At 39.4% G+C, this 20,884-nt stretch overlaps 1 pseudogene; it reads left to right on the top strand.

The window, feature by feature from the left end:
• LOC119810639 overlaps positions 1 to 17,507 on the top strand; it is a 30,275-nt pseudogene extending 12,768 nt beyond the window's left edge.
• The last annotated feature ends 3,377 nt before the right edge of the window (positions 17,508 to 20,884 follow it).

Here is a 20,884-nt window from a genome sequence, read left to right as displayed (position 1 = left end):
GGGTCATGCATCCAACACAAAGGCAAAGGTGGCGAATGGTGACCTCCAAGAAGAGTTTGCAGTCTTCTTTATACATCTCAAGGAGTTCTAAAAGTAGTATGATCATTCTATCTAGGATTGGCTTATGCAAGTGACAGTCACCAATACGTTTCTAATTGGTTAGGGCTAATAGGTTGGCTAAGGCTATACCTTTTAAATTCTTGTACAGTCTGGATGAGTTCCAGGCTATGTCTTTATTTGGTTATGCCTTAAGGTAATGGTGGGCATTAGCCCAGGTTTAGTTCCTGCAGTTCTCACTGTCAGGAGCCTTGGCAATTAGTTGCCCTTTGTTTGTGTCTCCCTCAGAAATTGTGTTTAGTTTCAAGAGGCAGGAACTGAGGCCTAGTTCTTAACTGAGTTAACTTAACTAATTAAGGGGGCCTGTCGTGATATTTGCCTGGCCCTCTCAGAACTGGAAAACGAGGTTAGCAGAGGATAACAGTTACATGTTGGGTCCCCCTGGAGCTGAATTTGGAGGTGTGAGCTGTCTGGTGTGGGTGCTGGGAACTGAGCTCAGGGCTGCTGTAGCAGCAGGGCCTGCTCTCAACATCCGAGCTGTCTCTCCAGTCCTTTGTTGTTGCTCTTTTTTTTTTTTTTTTTTTTTTTGGAAATGCTTATTCCCGTAAGATTTCCACTTAACATCTAGGTTTCTTTTTAAAATTCCAAGCGCATTATTCAAGATGTATTGTTAATTCTTATATATTTGTGAAGTTTCTAATTTTGTTTTTACTGTAGATTTCTAATTTGAACCAGTGTAGTGTGAAAAGATACTTGAATACTGTGATGCCCAGGTCATAGAGTCCCCCAACACCAATCAGGAGACCTGAGTCCTGTGTGGAAAAGCAAAGAGCCTTTTTTCTTACACATGTTTGCAAACTCCGTTTCTCTGTGTGTCCAGTGTATTGGAGTGATCAGAGAGTCCCAGCTCAGTTGGGGTTTTATAGTAGCAAAGGTGAGGGTGAGGGATTTCTAAGGTCAGGAGCCCTGATTGGCTGACATTTGTCTGGGGGGATGTCCTGGTGAAAAGTGGTGGCTGTGTGCTGGCAGGTGATCCTGTCTACAATGTTTGGAACATTAGGAATTTCTTTTGGATGTTCTATTTCTGGGTGGTACCTAGTCTGTGGTCTTTCTTGGAACCAGGTATTGCCTCAGGGTAAACTACTGAGACTCAGGCCTCTATTGAGCTTGTCATAGCTGGGCCCCACAGATACTTTTCAGTCTTTTTACATTTGTTAGACTATTTGTTAAGACTCTTATCTTGGAGAGTATGCCCTATCCATTGTGGAAAATGTATTTTGCGGATGTCGGATGGATTCTTTTGGTATAACATGTCTTCCTCATCCAGGGTTTCCATTGCTTTGTGCTTGCTTAGTCAGGATCTGTTATCACACATGACCTTTTTGATATACAGTATTGTATAGCAGGCACGAAATATGTTCATACTTACTTGTTTCAGATACTTAGACACACAAGTGTATGGTGTGATGTGTCTGCAGTTCTAACTGATGAATGGATCCCTGAATCTTTATAATGGTGTTTTGTGTGCTCCTTTTTTCTACCTGAGCAGCAGGCTGGAATCAAATACCTAGTCTTCCTATGGTCAGACTTGAGTGAGGCTAAACTGTAGTCAATACTAGCTCTCGTGTGTCAGTTAGACAAGGAGATTCTGGTCACAATGCCTTAGAGTCAAGTAGAATTTAGAAAATAGATTTATTTTGTATATATGAATGTGTCCTGGTATTTGTTTGTTTGTTGTTGTTAGCTTGATAAAAGCTAGGTTTATCTGGGAAGCTTGGCCTATAGACAAACCTGTGGGCATATTCTTGATTGATGATTGATATGAAATGGTCTGGCCTGCTGTGGGTGGTTCTGTCCCTGGGCAGATGGTCTTGGGGTATATAAAAAAGTAGGTTGAGCAAGTGAGAAAAAGGAAGCCAGATGTTAATAATTAACAGCATTCTTCCATGACCTCTGCCTTAGTTACTGCTTCTAGGTTCCTGCCTTGACTTTCCTCAGTGATTAGACTATTAATTGGAAGTGTAATGTGAATAAACCATTTCCTCAGCAAGTTGCTTTTGATCATGGTGTTTCATCACTATAGTAGTAACTAAGATGGTGCTTTGTCTACATATCATGTATTTACCAATGCCCAAGGATGCCCACAAAGGGTGTTAGATCCACTGGGACTGGAGTTAATACATGGTTATGAGGGTGATCTTAACCTCTGAGCCACTGCTCCAGCACAGAATGTTGTATTTTAAGTAACTTAATGTGCTTACTTTCCTGAGCCCTTTATATGTGTTTATTGTGGGGTCTGATAATCATGCAAAATGGTATTTTAGGGACATACCCAGATTAATGTCCTCGTTCTCCCTTTCTCACTACTTTGAACTTGAATAGTCATTTATTTTGAGAGTATAGATTGCTTTGTTATATAGTGATTATGATACCTGCTGACAAGGAGTGTTCAAATAATTCATTAAAAGGAATTATTATTTTAGGTTAGCATTTTTGATATATACATACACACAAATACATTTAGGTTTTAGTGTATCTTAGAATATTGTATTAGTTACTTTCATGTTGCTGTGATAAGAAACTAAAACCACTTAAGGAAGAAAGGATTTATTTTAGCTTGTGGTTTCAGAGGGATAGTTGGGGAAGGTGTGACATGGCTGCCTGCAGTGTAGTAAGGAGCTGCGGGCAGACCTGCTTTTCATCCTGCCCGGCTCCCGCATGGTTAGCTTTACACCCGAAATAACAACACACAAATTGTATTCATTTAAACACTGCCTGCCCCATTAGTTTCAGCCTCTTACTCACATCTTGACTAACCCATATCTAATAATCTATGTAACACCACGAGTGGTGTCTTACCGGGAAAGATTCAGCATGTCTGACCTGGTGACTGGCTCCAGCGCGACTGTCCCAGAGAGGAGAGGCGGGGCAATTTTCTGAGCCATCTACCTCACTTCCTGATCTGTCTACTCCACCCACCTAAGGGCTGGCCTATTAAATGGGCCAAGGCAGTTTCTTTATTAACGAATGAAATCAACACAAACAGAAGACTCTCACACATCACTGCAGTAGACAGATCACATTTTCATCTGCACACAATGGGAGAATAGAAATAGGATGATGAGTTTTATAAAGCCTTGAGGCCATCCTGAGCGAGGTATAGTCTCAAGCAAGGATCCACCTCTTACGGGTTCCGTAATGACTGCCAGCTGAGGACCAGTGTTCAAATACATGAGCCCATGGAGCATCTTTCTCTTATACAACAAATATATATGATTCTGCAGTCAGTGCAGGTGCTGTTAATGAATCCATATGATAAGGTATACATTTTTAGTGGTTTTCATTATCTCACCTGTAGAGAGTTTGATGACTGCTAAGTGTTGCTTTTTGATTGATGCAGATTAAAGAGAAATGAATATCATCATTTTCCACTTTGATACTTGAGTTTCCTTGGCGTGTCCTTGGAGTCACAGAAGAATTTGATTACACATTTTACCATTAGACTCAAAGGATGGACATTACCAGTTTGTCCTGTGGTGAGTCCTGTTGTTATTTTTGAGAGAATCTGTTGTATCTGTTGTAGGCCCCTCCTACACAGCGTGGAGCCAGAGGTCTCCCAGTGTGCTATGGAGTGCTGAGGTAGGCCCTCTAGTGTGTGGTTGGGAATGGGCACTGCATATCCAGAGCTGATTTTTGTCATTATAGGCAAACTCAGAGTTATATTTCTTAGAACTTACATTTGTTTGGCTTTAAAGCAAAACTGATGTATTTTTCTTGGTGGGCAAGACAGTTCACCATTGCATCTTCTTGCTGTAATAATTGCTGCTGTGGCATTGTAGGTTACTAGAGTTATATTTGCAAATTATCTGAGTGAACTGAGTTATGTATTAATTGCAAACAGATGAACTCTCATCCTCACAGTGAATGTGGGCTTTTTCTTCTTGTTTTCAACTTTACTGAAGCATGGTAAACAAAAATGAAATGTATCCAAGGAATGTACCGTGATGTTAGTATACGCTGTGAAATGGCCCCACTGGCCGACTGCTGAATGTAGTATTTGTACCACACAGTTAGCATTTGCAGTGGGAGAGAGGGGTGGAAATAAGCTCATTTAAGATCTATTATTTCATAGAGTAAAACTATTTTTAAAATTACAACAGAAAGTGTGATTAAAATCAAAATTTTCCTTTATCCACACTGCACAAAGTAAACATCATTCACATTTTGGTAGCTTTTGTACAGTTACACACAGAGGCACAAATGCTTTATTCAAAATTGATAAATGCTATCTATACAGATTTATGGCTTTTTGGCCATCAGTTTATACAGTGAGAAATTTTGATGTCCTTGAAAAGTCACCTATAAAATACGAAATAGTGGTAGAAAAGATTTTCTAGAGTTATTATCCAGAAATGAAAGGATGTGAAATGAATTATTTTGCATATGCTTCCAGACTTCCCTCTCCCTCTCTCTAATTCTCTTTCCCTCTTCTCACTCTCTGAATGTGGGCTTTTTGGCAGCTTTGGAATGTTGTATCTTCTTCCAGGAAGTCTTCTTTCTGGGGACCAGGTCTGCAGTCAAGGAGAAGAAACAGAGGGGGAAAACACACTGGTTGAGTGCCTGAAAAGCTGTAGTAAGGTATGAAGACTAACCTCATTGCATATGGAGGTTACGTCCCTCCATGCAGACCCGTTTGTCTCCAGGGATTATCAAAGGGAATAAAGTCCCTGACAAGGACTGATTACTATAGGAGAGGAACTTTTTCACACTGCTGTAATTGTATTATTATAGTGTTGATCCTGTGGTGCCAAATGCCAGGTGTTTTTTTTTTTTTAATTTTTAAAGTATTTTATTATATATTAAGAATATTAAGAAAAATAATAAGAAAGCGAAAGTTTCACTTTTCTCAAAGACTTTGTTTTTCATATTTACCCCATTTATACAGTATGTCCAGGAATATTGTTAAGAAAGGAAGAAGATGAGAAAGGCCAGTGTGTGTGGTGAGGTGAAAACGTTTGGAATGTGTCATTAAGGTTCCATGGTTAGAGTAAATGGACAGAGTGAGGTGTGAATACGAGGAGCCTATCTAGGACCCTCGAAGCTCACGGGTAGGCAGGGTGCTCTCTCTGGTCTTGTTCCCTTCTGTGTCCCCGTGAGAACTTTGCAGCTTTCTCTGGTCATTGGGTTCCCCATCCCTAGTGGGAAACTTGCAGCTTTCTCTGGTCATTGGGTTCCCATCCCTAGTCTCCTGAGAGGACTGGTGGGGATATTAACTTGGTTGAAGCAGGCATTTATGGGTGGTTAAGGATTTGGTGACCTTTCAGGGTGAGGCTGTGGATTTCACTCAAGAGGAGCGGACTACAAAGGATCAAACTCAGAAGAGCATACCTAGTGATGTGGCAGTGGGGGACTGTACAAAGCTGGCCTCTGTAGGTAAGTTGGTAGTTATTCTCGTATGACAGACAGATACTTCGTGTGGAGCTGACACATGTACTTAGTGTGTTTAGGATCTTTGTCAAATCCATTGAGATAATAGTATAGCAGTTTCTCTTCTAATATATTTGAAAATATGATATTAGTTTTATGGGGATGCATAGCAAACTTCAGTGCTTTGTAAATGCTGTCTGTGTGCTTCATTACTGTGCTGCATGCCTAGCACATAGGTATTTTTTCTTCTTTAAGATTTAGGGTGGTGATGGATGTGTACCTTTAATCCCAGCACCTAAGAGGCAGAGTCAGGTGGATCTCTGTGAGTTCGAGGCCAGCCTGGTCTACAGAGTGAGTTTCAGGACAACCCAGGGCTACTCAGAGGAACTCTGTCTAGAAAAACAAAACCAAAAGGTTTATTTTATTTATTGTTTTGTGTGAGTGCAGGTGCACACGTGCCAACAGCACCCTGTGGAAATCAGAGGGCTGCTCACAGGGAGTCAGTCAGTTCTCTGCTCCTCCTTGTGAAAGGGAGGTTCATTCTCATTTCTGCCACTGCACTTCTGGCCAGTTCTCCTGTTTCTGCCCCTCATCTCACTGTAGGAGTGCTGGGACTGGAATTACAGCTATACCATTGCTCCTAACTTCTTAGTATTGTTTGGTGTACTAGTGTTGCTGTAATAAAACAGAGTAAATAAGCAACTTGGGGAGGAAAAGGTTTATTTGGCTTAAGGTTATAGTCCATTATCAAGGGATGTCAAGGCAGGAACCTATAGGCAGACCCTGAAACAAAAACCATGGAGGAACACTGCCTTACTTCCTTTGGCTTGCTCGTCTACTTTTCTTATATAGACCTGGCCCTTTTGTATCAATTAGCAATCAAATTAAGGTTCTGCAAACATGCTCACAGGCTAATCTGATGGAGGTAATTCTTCAGTTGAGGTTCCCTCTTCCCAAGTGTGATGTTGTCAGTCAAGATGTGGGTTCTGCATATTGATCTAAGGTTGTCAGCGTTATGTGGGAAACTTTTACCGATGATGAACTATCTCGGTGGCCCACGGTGGTATTTCTTAAAATGTGGATCACCTAGTTCTGTTGAAATGTATGTTTATATTTCCACCTTTGATACATTGAATAATAATTTCTAGTTAGTATTCTACTTGTCTAATGACTTTATATGTATTAGATGAACTATAATACTTATAAGTTAATTGTTTATTGCCTAGGATTTATTTTTGTCTGTTTGATTAAAATGCTAGAGCATCAGAAATGCGAATATGAAATTGATTTGTATTTTAGTAGTCAGAGATTCTTGGGATCATGGGATAAAGCTTTGTCTTTTTAGTCTTTCTGAAATAATTAACACTTTTATTAGAATTGTAGACCAAAAGCTGCATTTGATTGTGCCTGCCTGTAATCCCAGTAGATTTATAGGTTTGAGGGCCTAGTCTGGGCTACATGAGACCTTGTATTGGGAAAAAAAAATGTATTATAGACCTGAATCATAGAAAAGTTTGCCATATCTTCCATTAATGCAACTTTGTCTATGTATAGGATGTCAGACACTTACCAAACCCAGTGCTTTGACTTGCTTGACAAAAGAATTGGTAACTGCACAGAGAGGAGTTCTTCAAGGTGAATGTTTGTAAAGTATTGATCAGTGGCATATATCATTATCAACTCTCCTTTTTGTTTCTCCCAAAATTCTGTGATCTCAGAAATAGCATTTTATGATTCAAGTTAATTGCTTTTGCTTTTGCTTGTTTCATTTTTTTGAGTTACTGTGTGTCTTTGTACACTAGGCTGGTCTTGAACTCAGAGACTCACTGTTTGCCTCCTGGCGTGCCAAGCTCATTGTTTTATTTACTTTTCTCTTTTTCATCTGTCTGTGTCTCTGTGTTATTTGTGTGTGTGCTGTGGTAGAACAGTTTCAATTATATATCCTGGGATTTGCCTCAAATGCTTCTCTCTCTCTTTCTTTTTTCATTATGGTATAGTTTTAAATAGTTGGTTCTCCAACCTTAGATTTGTGTGTGCGGATTGCAGGTGTGCATCATGCTGTACTTTGATGTTATTTCTTCCTTTTTCTCTCTGGTGACATATTTTGTTTTATTACCACATATTAATTTTGACAGAATTAATATTTAGCGAATTTTCCTCTAAATCTCCAGTTTGCTTACCAGGTTTATTTAAAAAAGCATGGAGACATTTTTAACTTCTTTGCTATACTGTTCTATTATTTAAATCTAATCTTATTTTGTGGGTTTAATTCCAGAATTGGAAAAACATCTACAAACCAAAGATTTAACACTAGAGCAAGGTTTTTTGACAAGACATACCTTCATGGAGACACAGCAGGTGGTAAGTTCAATAAAAAGTGTATTTCCTATTTTATGTACTTAGCCAAGACTGGCAGTTTTTTAAAATCTAAAGTTAATATGAAAACTGGCCTAGAAGACATTTTCTCATAGGTAGACTTGCCCTCATAACAACCAAAAACCCATGCCATGACAAATCCCTGGTTGAATTTTTCCCCAAAGGCACGTGTCTTATTTAGGTGAGGGAAACTACCTTGAACATTATCTCCGTATTTTAGAAATCATGTGTCTTGTTCTGTTAGTGGTGAGATATTATTATTTTATGGTTCTGACAAATGAAAAGAAGAAAATCTACCTTTAAAGCAGTAAATTCACTTGTAATGACATAACAGTTTGAAATGTCTTGGGAGTGTGTCCCAACATCCATGAGTATACAGTGTGTACAGAGTGAGTGTGGATAGAGAGATGTTCTAGAAATACTGAGACTTGAGACAGATTATAGGGACCTAAGACTTCTATATATATATATATGTTATTTCCTCTTCAGGATGCAGTGACCTTGAAGATGTTGTCTGTGGACTTACCCAGGAAGAGTGGACTTCACTGGATCCAATTTCAGAAGAAGCTCTCTACAGAGACGTGATTGCTGGAGAACTACCAGAATCTGGCCACAGTAGGTGAGACTGCCAACATTTATTCTAGCTTCATAAACTAACAGAAATAAATAGTGTTCTAGAGTGTGATGTCAGCTCAGAGAACAGTGAGAAATAACAGATTAAATCCCTTCCTTAATATAATTATTCCATCATGGTAGTTCTCAACCAAATGGTGGTTAGTAGCATAACTATTACATATATTAATAGTGTTATTTTTGAGATTCTTTCTCCTTTTGACTTGTTTTGTATTATGGCAGGGTCTTACTCTATAGCTCAGACTGGCTTTAAGCTCTCAGTATTTATCCCAGTCTTCTGATAGCTGGGATTACAGATGTGTGCTATTAAACCTGGTTGTATTTTGATTAGCAATCTTTATGAATCTGTTTTTAAAGATAAGATAAAGATTATTTTTTCCATGTAAGAATAAAGAGTAATGGCTGGGTATGTTTCTTTGTGTTTTGGTTAGAATGCTGTTTAGACATATATGGCTTTGGGTTTGATCGTAGCCCTGGGGATTAGCGGTGGGAGTGACTTTATAACACTTTCATTACTTTTTACTAGATCTTATTGGAAGAAATAGTTTAGTGCATTTTATTTTACATTATTTTAAACATAGAAATTTCATTAATAATGAAGTCATAGGAATATTACATGTCATTAAATAATAGTATTTATTTAATTACAGTAATTAAATAAATATGTATTTATTTATTTACTGGCAGTAGTGGGGATTGAACTAGGACCTTGTACAGTCTAGGCAAGTGCTCTACTACTGAACTATTCCTCAGCCATTTTTTGGTTTCTTGAGACAGATCTCACTAGTTAGCCCTGCAGCCATGACTGGCCTGAAAGTCGTGACCTTCTTGCCTCAGCCTTGTGAATGCTGAGATTACATGTAGAGATTGCATGTATCCATCAACAGACTTGGTTCTCACTGGTATTTCTTAAATGTGCCATTTAGTTATGAATGCGGATTTGGTGGGTCACAGAAAGCTTCTTGTCATCAAATAGCATAAACATTTGTATTTTTGAGTTGTTAATAATTTTAAGTATTTCTTGAGAAATGTAGCTTTCTGTCATTGTGGACTATGTCTGAGACTTTCCAGTGATGTTTCTGTCTCTGTTTAGGAGGTCAGTTGTTCAAACCCAGCCTGATCTCTTGGTGGAGCAGAAAGTAGAGTTGACAATAATGGAGCAAGGAATCTACAAGGTTAGTATCTGTTGAACACATTTCTTGTATTGTCAAGTTCTGTATGTTTGGAAGTGTGTCAAAGGAACTGGTTAGAAGATCACTTGGAATCTGAAGGCTGTGGTCCCTTGGAACACAATTTTATTTTATTTTTTTTTTTTTATTTAATTTTTTTTTTTTTTTTTAGTTTTTCGAGGACAGGGTTTCTCTGCAGCTTTTTAGAGCCTGTCCTGGAACTAGCTCTTGTAGACCAGGCTGGCCTCGAACTCACAGAGATCGCCTGCCCTCTGCCTCCCAAGTGCTGGGATTAAAGGCGTGCGCCACCACCGCCCGGCCACAATTTTTAATAGGAAAAGCTACTGTATAGTATCTGTGATGTACCCTTTTTTCCCCCCCCTTTTCTCTGATTATTCTATTTACCATACCATTTTAATTTTAATAGAAAAATTGTTAATACTATTTCTCTGACACCATATCCTATGCTGGTCAAATTTTAGACTTAGATTGCTTTTAATCTTTTTGTTGCTTTATTGTTTAATGTGTTTTTAATATGAAAGAAAACATAAATGAAGTTATGGCATGGAACTCAACTTTATAGACCAGCTGGCATTGAACCCACATATCTGCTTTGCCTTGCCTCCTAATGGTGTGCACACCCCACACCTGGCCACATAATGTGGGTTTTTGACTGCTTTTTTTAAAAATGTAACCTTTCATTTTTTTTTGTGCAAATCTTTATATGTATTTTCTGTTTTCACTTTTAGAATGGGAAATGCCACCCTTAAGACAAAAGGGACGGCACTTGAGGAGGATATATTTTGGTCAGATGTGTCAAATGGAAAGGCAACTGGTAAGACTCACAAATGAAATTTACTTTTATGTTTATGGGTGCTTTGCCTGCACATACGTCTGTGTATCATGTGCATGTCTGGTGGCCTTGGAGAACAGACTAGGACATCTGATTCCCTGGAACTGAAGTTATAGACAGTTGTGGACCATGTGGTGCTGGGAAATAACCTGGGTCTTTTGGGAAGAGCAGCAAGTGCTTTTTTTCCCTGAGACAGCTCTCCAGCCCCAGAATATTCTCTTCTTCCTTCCTTCCTTCCTTCCTTCCTTCCTTCCTTCCTTCCTTTCTTTCCCCTCTCTCTTTCTTTTTCTTTCTTTCTTCTTTCTTTTTCTTTCTTTCTTTCTAAAAAACATTTTTATTTGAGAATATTCATATAATGTATTTTGATAATATCACCTCCCACTTCTAAATCCTCCAAGACCCGGTAACCTCCACTTCTCTACGCCAACTCTACATCTTTTTTTTTTTGAATAAGTTAATCTACCAATTTGAATTTGTACTAACCAAACCACTCTTTTGGTATGTGTTGGACCCACACCACTAGATATGGTTTGACCTACCAGGAGCCATACTCCTTAGGGGAACAAGTATACTCTTCTTATTGTCCCAGTTCAGGGTAGATTAGGAATTCACTAATAAAATAGATACAAATGAAAGATACTTGATAGAAATAGCATCACAGGCAAGGGAACTCTTTCTCTCATTTTCTTCCTTTTTTTCTTTCTCATTTTCTTTTTCCTTTACCCCTTTTTTTAGATGGGCTCACTATCACTCAGGATAGACTAAGCCTTCAGAGTGTTGGGACTGCGGAGTGTAAACTAACATACTCAGCATAAGTTAGTTTAGTGTGTCAGAATTCTCACAAGTACACCCTTCCTCTGCAAGTCTGAACAATCCTCTTAATCATTTTTTTACCCCTTTTGTCAATAGGGAAGAAAGCCACCCGGAGGGGGTGCTTGGCAACACTATGAAAGTGGGAGAGTTTTCAGTGAAGATTCATGCCCTCAGACTGACGTTAGAGGCTAAATACAGAGAACACTTCAGAGAGTAATTTGTGTGGAAAGCCTTGCTGCCACCACTGAAGAAATTCTCTGAAAGAAATTTTTCAGTTGGACCAATGTATAAAACCTTTCACTTTGACTCCAGATGTTTCAGAGAAAATGTGCACTCTGGGAAGATCCATTGCATGCAGTGACTGTGGAAAACCTTCCCTTAATCGCTAGAACTTGAGGCACATAGTTGTTCTCACAGTGAGGAGAGTCAGTGTGGACAAGCTTTTTCTCATCCTATAAGTCATTAATGAGCATGTTGTAAATTCCCACTGAAAAAAATACTATGGAATGTAAGAAATGTGAAAAATCTAACACATTCCTATCTATCTTAATGTCCATATGCAAAGCCACACGTGGAGAAACCCTACGACTGTAAGGAATGTGGGAAAGCCTTCGATGAGCGCTCAAGTTTAATTGTACATCTACGACAGCATACTCGAGAGAAGTCTTATGAGTGCAAGGAATGTGGGAAAACCTTCATTCAACCCTCACGCCTTACAGAACATATGAGGACGTTCATACAGGAGAGAAACCATATCAGTGTGACCAGTGTGGGAATGCCTTTGCCATCTTCTTCTTACCCTTACTACGCATTTGAGAACTCATACCGGAGAGAAGCCCTTTTGAGTTGTAACATATGTGGGAAGCATTACACGTTCCTCTTACTGCTAGGTCACATACGAACTCACACCGGAGAAAAGCCCTACGAATGTAAAGTATGTGGGAAAGCGTTCTAGTGGTCGTCTTGGCTTACCATACACTTACGGAAGCATACTGGAGAGAGGCCCCTATCCTGTACAGAATGTGAGAAGGCCTCACCAGCTTTTGCCTCAGATGACTGAACATATAAAAACTCACACTGGTGAAAAGCCCTTCGTGTAAGGTATGTGCAAGGACTTTAGGAATTCCTCAGCCTTAAGACCCACTTTCCGAATCACACTGGAATAAAACCATACAAATGTAATTACTGTGGGAAAGGACTTCCACTGCACGTTCAGGCCTCTTACTAAGCATGTGCTAATTCACATGGTGAGAAGCCCCCTATGAGTGTAAGGAGTGTGGGAAAGCCTTCAGTACATCCTCTGGCCTGTTGAACATATAAGAATTCATTTACAGGAGAGAAGCCCTTTTGAATGCTATCAATGTGGGAAAGCTTTGGCTCATTCCTCATCCTCTTGTTGGACATTTAAGAACTCACACTGGAGAGAAACCCTTTGAGTGTAAGCAGTGTGACAAAACATTTACACGGTCTTCTTATCTTCGTATTCAATGCGAACTCACACTGGAGAGAAACCATATGAATGTAAGGCAGTGTGGGAAAACTTTCCCTGAGCGTTCATGCCCTTACTAAAACACATAAGAACAAATACTGGTGAAAGGCCCTATGAATGTAAGGAGTGTGGGAAAAGGCTTTATTATGTTGCTCAACTTACTGTACACATAAAACTCACAGTTCTGAGGAGACCTTTTCAGTGTAAGGTGTGCACAAAATCCTTTAGAAACTCCTCACTCCCTTGAGACCCCACTTCCGAATTCACACTGGAGTAAAACCCTATAAATGCACTTACTGTGGGAAGGACTTCACTGCCCGTTCAGGCTCTTACTATACACTTAAGAAATCACACTGGGGAGAAGTCCTATGCATGCCAAGAATGTGGAAAGCCTTTAGCACTTCCTCAGGCCTTATTGCCACAATAAGACGTCACAAAGGAGAGAAACCCTTTGAATGTGACCACTGTGGGAACAGCCTTTGCTTCTTCCTCTTATCTTAATGTGCATTTGAAAATTCACACTGGAGAAAAGCCCTTTCAGTGTACAGTATGTGGGAAAACATTTACATGTTCTTCCTACCTTCCTGTTCACATGGAACTCACACTGGAGAGAAGCCTTTTTCAGTGTTATAATATGTGGAAAGTCATTTTTATGGTCCTCGTACCTTCGAGTTCACAATGCGAATTCACACTGGAGAGAAACCCCTATGTATGTCAGTACTGTGGCAAAAGCCTTTACAGAGCCACTCAGGCCTTAATAAGCATTTACGGAAACCACACAGGAGAGAAACCGTATGAATATAAGGAATGCAGGGAATCCTTCACTGCTTCTGCTGATGCTAATGAACATGAAAATCCCCATTGGGGGGGAAAGCCTTTGAATGTAAGGTACTCAGAAAATGGTTCTGGGAAGGCCTTGATCCATCCTTTGCAATCAGAATTCAGTCTGTAAAGTCTTATAATAATCAATGTGTGAAAGCATTCAGGTTGTCACTGTTTGCTATAAAAAGCAACTCATTCTGAGGAAGCTCTGAGTTTAAGGATTGGTTGAGGGTCAGAATCCCAGGATCGGTGAACTCTGTCAAGGTTTGTAGTATAGGAGATGAAAACCTTAGTGTTTCCATGTGTGTTGATGCAAGACCTGTAGAAATGTCATAGTTTTTAAGTTTCTTAGTTCACTTGTAATCTCACAGTGAGAAAAATCTTACTGAAGTTGGGAAATAACTTTTTACCTTTGACTATGTGGTGGTTACAGACTGGACACAAAACCACGTATGTGTAAATAGGGGATTTGCTTCAGTGTCCTTGAAGTTTGGATGGCAACACATGGATTTCCTGGGTGCTCTAGATGAACTGAATATTTCTATATTTGTGTATTTTTATGACTCAATTATAAATTTCTAAATTCTATTATAGGTTTTCCTTTTTAAAATATTTCTGTTTGATTGGGATTGAAAACTTGTTATATCTAGTGTCTAGTATATGTCCCATGTTGGCATTGTGAACTAATAATGAACACAGTCACTACTTACTTCGTTTGGTTGTCCCGCCCCTCTTCCCCTTTGTTCTTTTTTCGAGTGTACTTTCACTTTTTGACCTAGACTAGTGTTGAAAATCACGTAGTCTAGACTGATCTTGAGCTTTTGGCAGTCCTGGCTCAGTCTCCTTAGTGTTGAGATGGCAGGTACAAGCTATCATACCTGACTCTTAACTGTCTTAAAGTAATGTCACATAGTGTTTACATACTTACATAAGAAGATTTGGGTCTGACCAAGACAACCCCTTTCTTTGAGTTCCCAGTCTCTGGTAGCCGTTTACCCTTTCTCTGGTTGGCGTTTTAGCTTTCTTTAGCTTCTACTTGTTAAGTCATGTAGTATCTGTATTAACTATTCCTAGGTTTTTATTTTTTTTTTTTTGTGCCAGGGTCTTACTTTGTAGCTCAAACTGACTCCCCAAACCTCCAGCCTTTCTGCTTCAGGCATGTGCACCTAGCTGTTTACATGAGTTTACACGATGTCCTCAAGGTAGCGCTGTGCTATGGTCGGTTATTTTGTTTCTAGGACATTTAATTACCTTTGGTAATGTCTATGGATACTTAGTTTTGCATACCTTGACTGTTGGGAGTATTGCTGCATTGAATGTTAGTGTAACTGTCTCTTTTTAATTAATGATCTAGTCCTCAGATGCAGTCCCCAAAGTGGGTTTGTTACAGTAATGGATAGGTGTACTTTCTTTTAATCCAGTGTGTCTGTACTGTTCTGTAGTGGCTGTCAGTTCATATTCCCAATGATACACCTAGTCTTTATATTGCTATCTTTTTGCTTTTCCTCTTTCTATGCGCCATTTTAAAATGTGAGATGGTTCCATAAGTTTTGATTTGCATTTTTCTAATCTATAGCCATTTGTATGTCTTTGCTAAAATATTAATTCAGTTATCAATTTTTAAAATCAATGTATATGTATTTTGCTGTGAGGAAGTTACCCGAGTTGCTATGTTTTAGACATAGACCCACTGTAATATATATGATTTGCAGATATTTTTTCCGTCTGTATACCTGCCATTTCAGATTTGTTTCTGCTTTGTAAAATCTTCAGTTTGATGTTGCCCTAATTTTTTATATTTGCTTTTTATGCCCGTGCTTTCATGTCAGCTCCAGAATTCTTTGCTGGTGTGTTAAGAAGCATTCTTTTTGGAGTTTTATTGTGTCAACAGTCTAAGATTTGATTTTTCAGGGTTTTTTTTGTTGGAGGTGATCTCATTATGTAACCTATAATAGCATAGAACTCACTGTGTGGACTAGGTTGATCTTAAACTTGCAGCAGTTTCTCCCCAGGCCTTCTGAGTGCAGAGATTTTCAGTATGAACCAACCTACCCAGCTTAACTGTATTTCTTTTATTGCTATTTAATTTTATTTCCTTTTTTCCTTGACATCTGAGTTTATATAACTATACACATATACACACCATAGTTAGTGGTATAGTTTTGCTTGCGTATCCATTTTTGTCAGTTCCTTTTATTTGTTTAACAATCCTTTTTATGTTTGATAGTTTTGCTTAAAATTTGGTTATAAGCATTTGTGTTTTGGTGCTAGAAATTGAACTTGTGGCCTCATGAATGAATATGCTAGGCACATACTCTACCCTCGAGCTATAGTTCTAAACCCATTTCTGAAATTATTTTGACTGTATAAGGGTTTTGTTTTGACTTTTCTCTCTCTCTCTCTCTCTCTCTCTCTCTCTCTCTCTCTCTCTCTCTCTCTGAGGTTGTTTCTCTGTGTTGCTTTGGCTGTCCTGGAACTCACTTTGTATTTCAGACTGGCTTCGAACTCACAGAGATCTGCCTGCCTCTCCCTCCTAAGTACTGGGATTAAAGACATCCACCATCCCAACCTGGCTTGTATGAGGTAGTTTGAGATAGTCTCTCTGTGTAACTCTGGTTGGTCTGAAACCGACCAGGTTAGCCTCAAACTCACAGAGATCCACCTTCCAGAGTGCTGGGATTAAAATTATGTGCCACTATGCCTAGCAATGATAAGTTTTATATCTAAACTATTTTGTTACGTTGTCTATATCAATATTGTACTGTTTGATTACTGCCTATGTGATGTATTTTTCTTTTGTAATTATTCCTTGAGAAAAGGTCTCCTGAAGCTTAGACTGGCTCTGAAATAACTAAGTGGTCAAGAATGATCTTGGACTTTTGATCTGGCCTCTGCCTCCCGTGCTAGGACTCCAGGCGGTGCAGCACTACACTCATCAGTTTTGATTTGATTTTGGCGCAGTGCTGGGTATCAGATGCGCGCTAGGTGAATACTTTGCCAGCTGAGCTCCATCTCTAGCCTGTGACAGACACACTGTTAAACCTGAAACTTTTATTTTTGTTTGAGTTTTTGGGCTAATTTGAAAGGTTTTTTATGACTTGGGATTTTTTTCCTAAGCCCTGTGAAAAATGCCATTTGATTTGTTAATGTCATGGCAATAAATCTACAAAGCACTTTGGGTAGGATGGACATTTTAACAGTGGTAATTCTCTCAGTGTACATGGTATACCTTGCCATTTGTTTATAGTCTTGTTCATGGTGGTTTAGATTTTCCCTGTTAATTTTATTCTCATTTTATGCAGTTCAATAGGGTGTATAATATTTTTGCTTTTTTAAAAATGTAGTATGTAAAGACATTTGTGTTAATTTGAAAATCATTGAACTTTTATGAGTTCTTAAATTTTTTTCACAGAGTAATTTTCTATGTTGACACCCTGTCACCTGAAACAAATTTGTTTCCTTGGGTGAAAAAATTTTTTCTTTTTTCTTACCCTCCTTGCTCCAGCTAGGCTTCCCGGTGTTGCTGAGGGATGGAAAGGTTGCATCTGTCTGTGACAAGTTTGAGCTTTGTAACACTGAATGATAACCGTGTTTGTTTTTCCCCTGCTGCCATTATAATTTCTGTCTAATTTATTGACTGTTGTCACCATCAGTTGATATCCTATGTTGTTACATGATTCTATATATTTCCTGCAATACAGTTTTTCATTTTGTTCATTCAGTGTATCACATTTATTTATTTTGCATAAACCGTCTTTGCATCCCACTGATAAACTCATTCTTGAACACAATTTGTGCGGTCCTTTAAAAGTTACTTTGTGAAGTGACCAGGATATTGAAATTGTCTTAATAAATATTTTTCATTATTTGTTTTTGAGACAGGGTCTTGCTGTGTAATTCAGGTTTGGATTAGAATTCACTGTGTATTGCAAACTGACCTCAAATTAATGATCCTCCTGCATTAGCTTCTCAAGTGGCTTCAGTAATGGCCCACTGTGCCTGGCTGATGATGTTTAGAAAATCATCTGTGCTTCCAGTAAGTGACTCGTTTTATTTGTTAGAGCATAAATAGACTGAAAAAGAGGTAAGGGTGTCATGGTTGTAAAGGTGTGGTCCCAGAAAGAGAGCAGCTACGTGTGGAGAGCAGATACTAGTGCACTGCAGAAAGAGAACAGCTACGTGTGGAGAGCAGATACTAGCGCCCTGCAGAGAGCAGTGAATGGCACCGTGAAGAGGGCGGAAGACGGCTCTGGCACCCTGCTGAGTGCTGAGTTGATGATAGCACTGAGTCCTAAAATCACTCAGGAAGTAGACTTGAGACCAAGTGGATCTAATAAATCTATACATAACATTCTAAGACCAGAGAATACTTTGTGTTTAATTTCACAGGGTATTTCATGAGAGAGTTCACATTAGACCACAAGCTTTACTTTAAAATAATTCTTAGGCAGGATTGAGTTTCTTTAGTTTTTGAGGAAGGGTCTCATTGTATAGTCCAGACACCTCCAGCTTGCAATTGTGGCTCAAAGATACAATACTGCAGTATATTAATGTAGTTAGAACTGGCACTGATTTTATTTACTGATTGTAGATGCAAACTAATGAATATATTCCTCGCCTGACATAGTTCATAGATGAGAGGACAACTCAGGAACTGGTTTTCTCTGTTACCTTGTGGATCCTGGGAATTGAACTCAGGTATTTGGGCTTGGAGGTAAGCACTTCCTTTGCGTGCTGAGCCAACTTGTCAGCCCACAGAATTATCTTTTATATTGGATATGAAGACACCTAATGTTTTAGCAAATTAGAGAACACAGAGTTCCATAGGCCCTGGAAATAGATGCTTATATGTATCTCAGAGAATGGTAATTGATATGGCAGGGACTTCTCTCTTGGAGTGTAACCAGGAAAATCCATCTTAGGCTTCACAGAGTGTTCCTTTGTCAGGAACTAAAACAGCCTACCTTACCAACACCTAATGTGTTAGCCAATTTTCAGTGAACAGTACATTATTGTTCCCTGTTGTCACAGAGGTGAATATGCTGTCTTGATACTACTAACAGAAAGTGTGCTCTCTTAAACGGTTATCTCTTTATTTCTCCTAAATCTTAGCCACTGGCAGCCACTGTTGTCATTTACTTCTGTGACTTCATTTTATTTTTTAGATTCCAAGTGTGAGATAATGTAGACTTTTTTTTTTTTTTTTTTTTTTTTTTTTTTTGAGACAGAGTATATCTGACTAGCCGTAGCAGTCTTGGAACTCACTATTTAGACCAGGCTGGCCTCTAACTCAGAGATCCACCTGCCTCTGCCTCCCAAATACTGGTATTAAAGGCATGCATCAGTACTGCCTGGTTTTGTTTTTGTGTATATGTTTTGCCTGCATATGTTTCTATGCATCGGGTATGTACCTGCTGCCCAAAAGGTCAGAAGAAGGCATCAGGTCCCCAGGGAGTGGAGTTATAGATGGTTATAAGCCTCCATGTGGCTGCTGGGAATTGAACTTAGGTCCTCTGGAAGAGTAGCCAGTACATTATAATTGAAGCCAGATAGTATAATTTTGAATTTTGTTTGAAGTTAGTATGCTTTGAAGATGAAATGTTCCCTACAGGCCTATGTGTTTGTATGTATAGTCTCCTCCAGCTGGTGCCACCGTTTTAGAAGGCTGTGGGTAGGGGTGGGTCTTTGAAGGTTTTACCTGCCAACCATTTTGGTTCACCTCTCTACTTGTGATCTGCCAAGACGTGAACAGTTCTCCCACAAGCCCCTGCTGCCACACAACCATTCCAGCTATCTTCCCTTTCTTGTCATGATCAGTTTTGCCCTCTGAATGCATGACTTCAAATCTTTCTTTCCTTAAATACTGCCTCTGACAGGAATTTGATAAGTGATACAGAACCCACATAGCTTAGCGTGTATGTGTGCGCATAAACACGTGTATTTGAAATAGGGTCTTATGTATTCCAGACCCTATTCCTCAAACTTGACCTGTGATCAAGGATGACCTTGAACTTTCAATCCTCTCTACCCCAACGCACTGTGGTTCCTAAGGAGTGATTGAACCTGGACCTGTTAGCACGCTAGGCAAGAACACTACTTTCAGAGCTGCATTGAAATACTCAGGTGTGTATAAGTGCACTTTGCTCACGTTCACATGCACCCCAAAGCCTCCATCTCCTCTTTCATACTTTTAGAGAATTTGTTTTCCTTGATTCTGTGCACGAGAGAAAATGCAATATTGGTCACTCTGGATCTGGCTTATTTTGCTTACTATGCATTTTAGTTCCATCACTTTCCTACAACTTACCTAATTTTTTTCTTTATGACTAAAGAAAGCTCCATTCTGTGTATCACATCTCCCCCCCACTCCATTTTCCCACCCTACATGTGTCTTCCCCATGCGTTTGGATGCCCAAGGGGGATAGCGGAGGGTACTGGATCTCCTGGAGCTGTAGTTAGATGTTCCAAGACACCCAGTAATGGATGGTGTTGGGGACCACTTTGGTCCCCTGGAAGAGCAATCTTAGCTGCTGATCCATCTCTCTGTCTGTCTGTCTGTCTGTCTCTCCTTTTCTTTCTTTCTTTCTTTTTTTTTTTTTTTGAGATAGGGTTCTCTGTGTAACAGCCCTAGCTGTCCTGGAATTAGCTCTTGTAGACCAGGCTGTCCTTGAACTCACAGAGCTCCGTCTGCCTCTGCCTTCTGAGTGCTGGGATTAAAGGAATGTGCCACCACTGCCCGGCTCAGTCTACTTATTAATGAACATCTAAGCTGACTTTTTAAGTTGGCTACTCTGAGTAGTGTTACTGTTAACATGGGCGTGCAGACTTGCCTCCTTTGGTGTATACCCAGGAGTGAAGTGGTACAGCTCAATCAACCATAGTTCTGCTTCCGGTTGTTTGGGCAGCCCCCATACTGACTTCCATTCTCATCAACAGTGTGCAAGGGTTCTGGCTCACCTCACACACACCAGGTCTTGTTTTTTTTGTTTTCTTGGACAAACCATTCTGAAAGGGAGCAGATGGAATCTTAGTGAAGTCTTTTTTTCTCCCTGATAGCCAAGGATTTGAACATTTTTTCATGTATTTATTGACCATGTTTTATTTTGAAGTGATTGTTCAATTATTTTTGCTAATAATATATTTAAAAAGATTATTTGTTATATGTCATATATATGTGTGTGTACACCTGCATAAATTTATGGGCGTCACATACATGCAGGTTCCCAAAGAGGCCAGAAGAGCACA

Source organism: Arvicola amphibius, chromosome 3 (assembly GCF_903992535.2).
Source record: "Arvicola amphibius chromosome 3, mArvAmp1.2, whole genome shotgun sequence".
NCBI classification, from domain to species: Eukaryota; Metazoa; Chordata; class Mammalia; order Rodentia; family Cricetidae; genus Arvicola; species Arvicola amphibius.
Note: the sequence above shows the minus strand (reverse complement) of the source record. Positions and strands in the feature narration are given on the sequence as shown.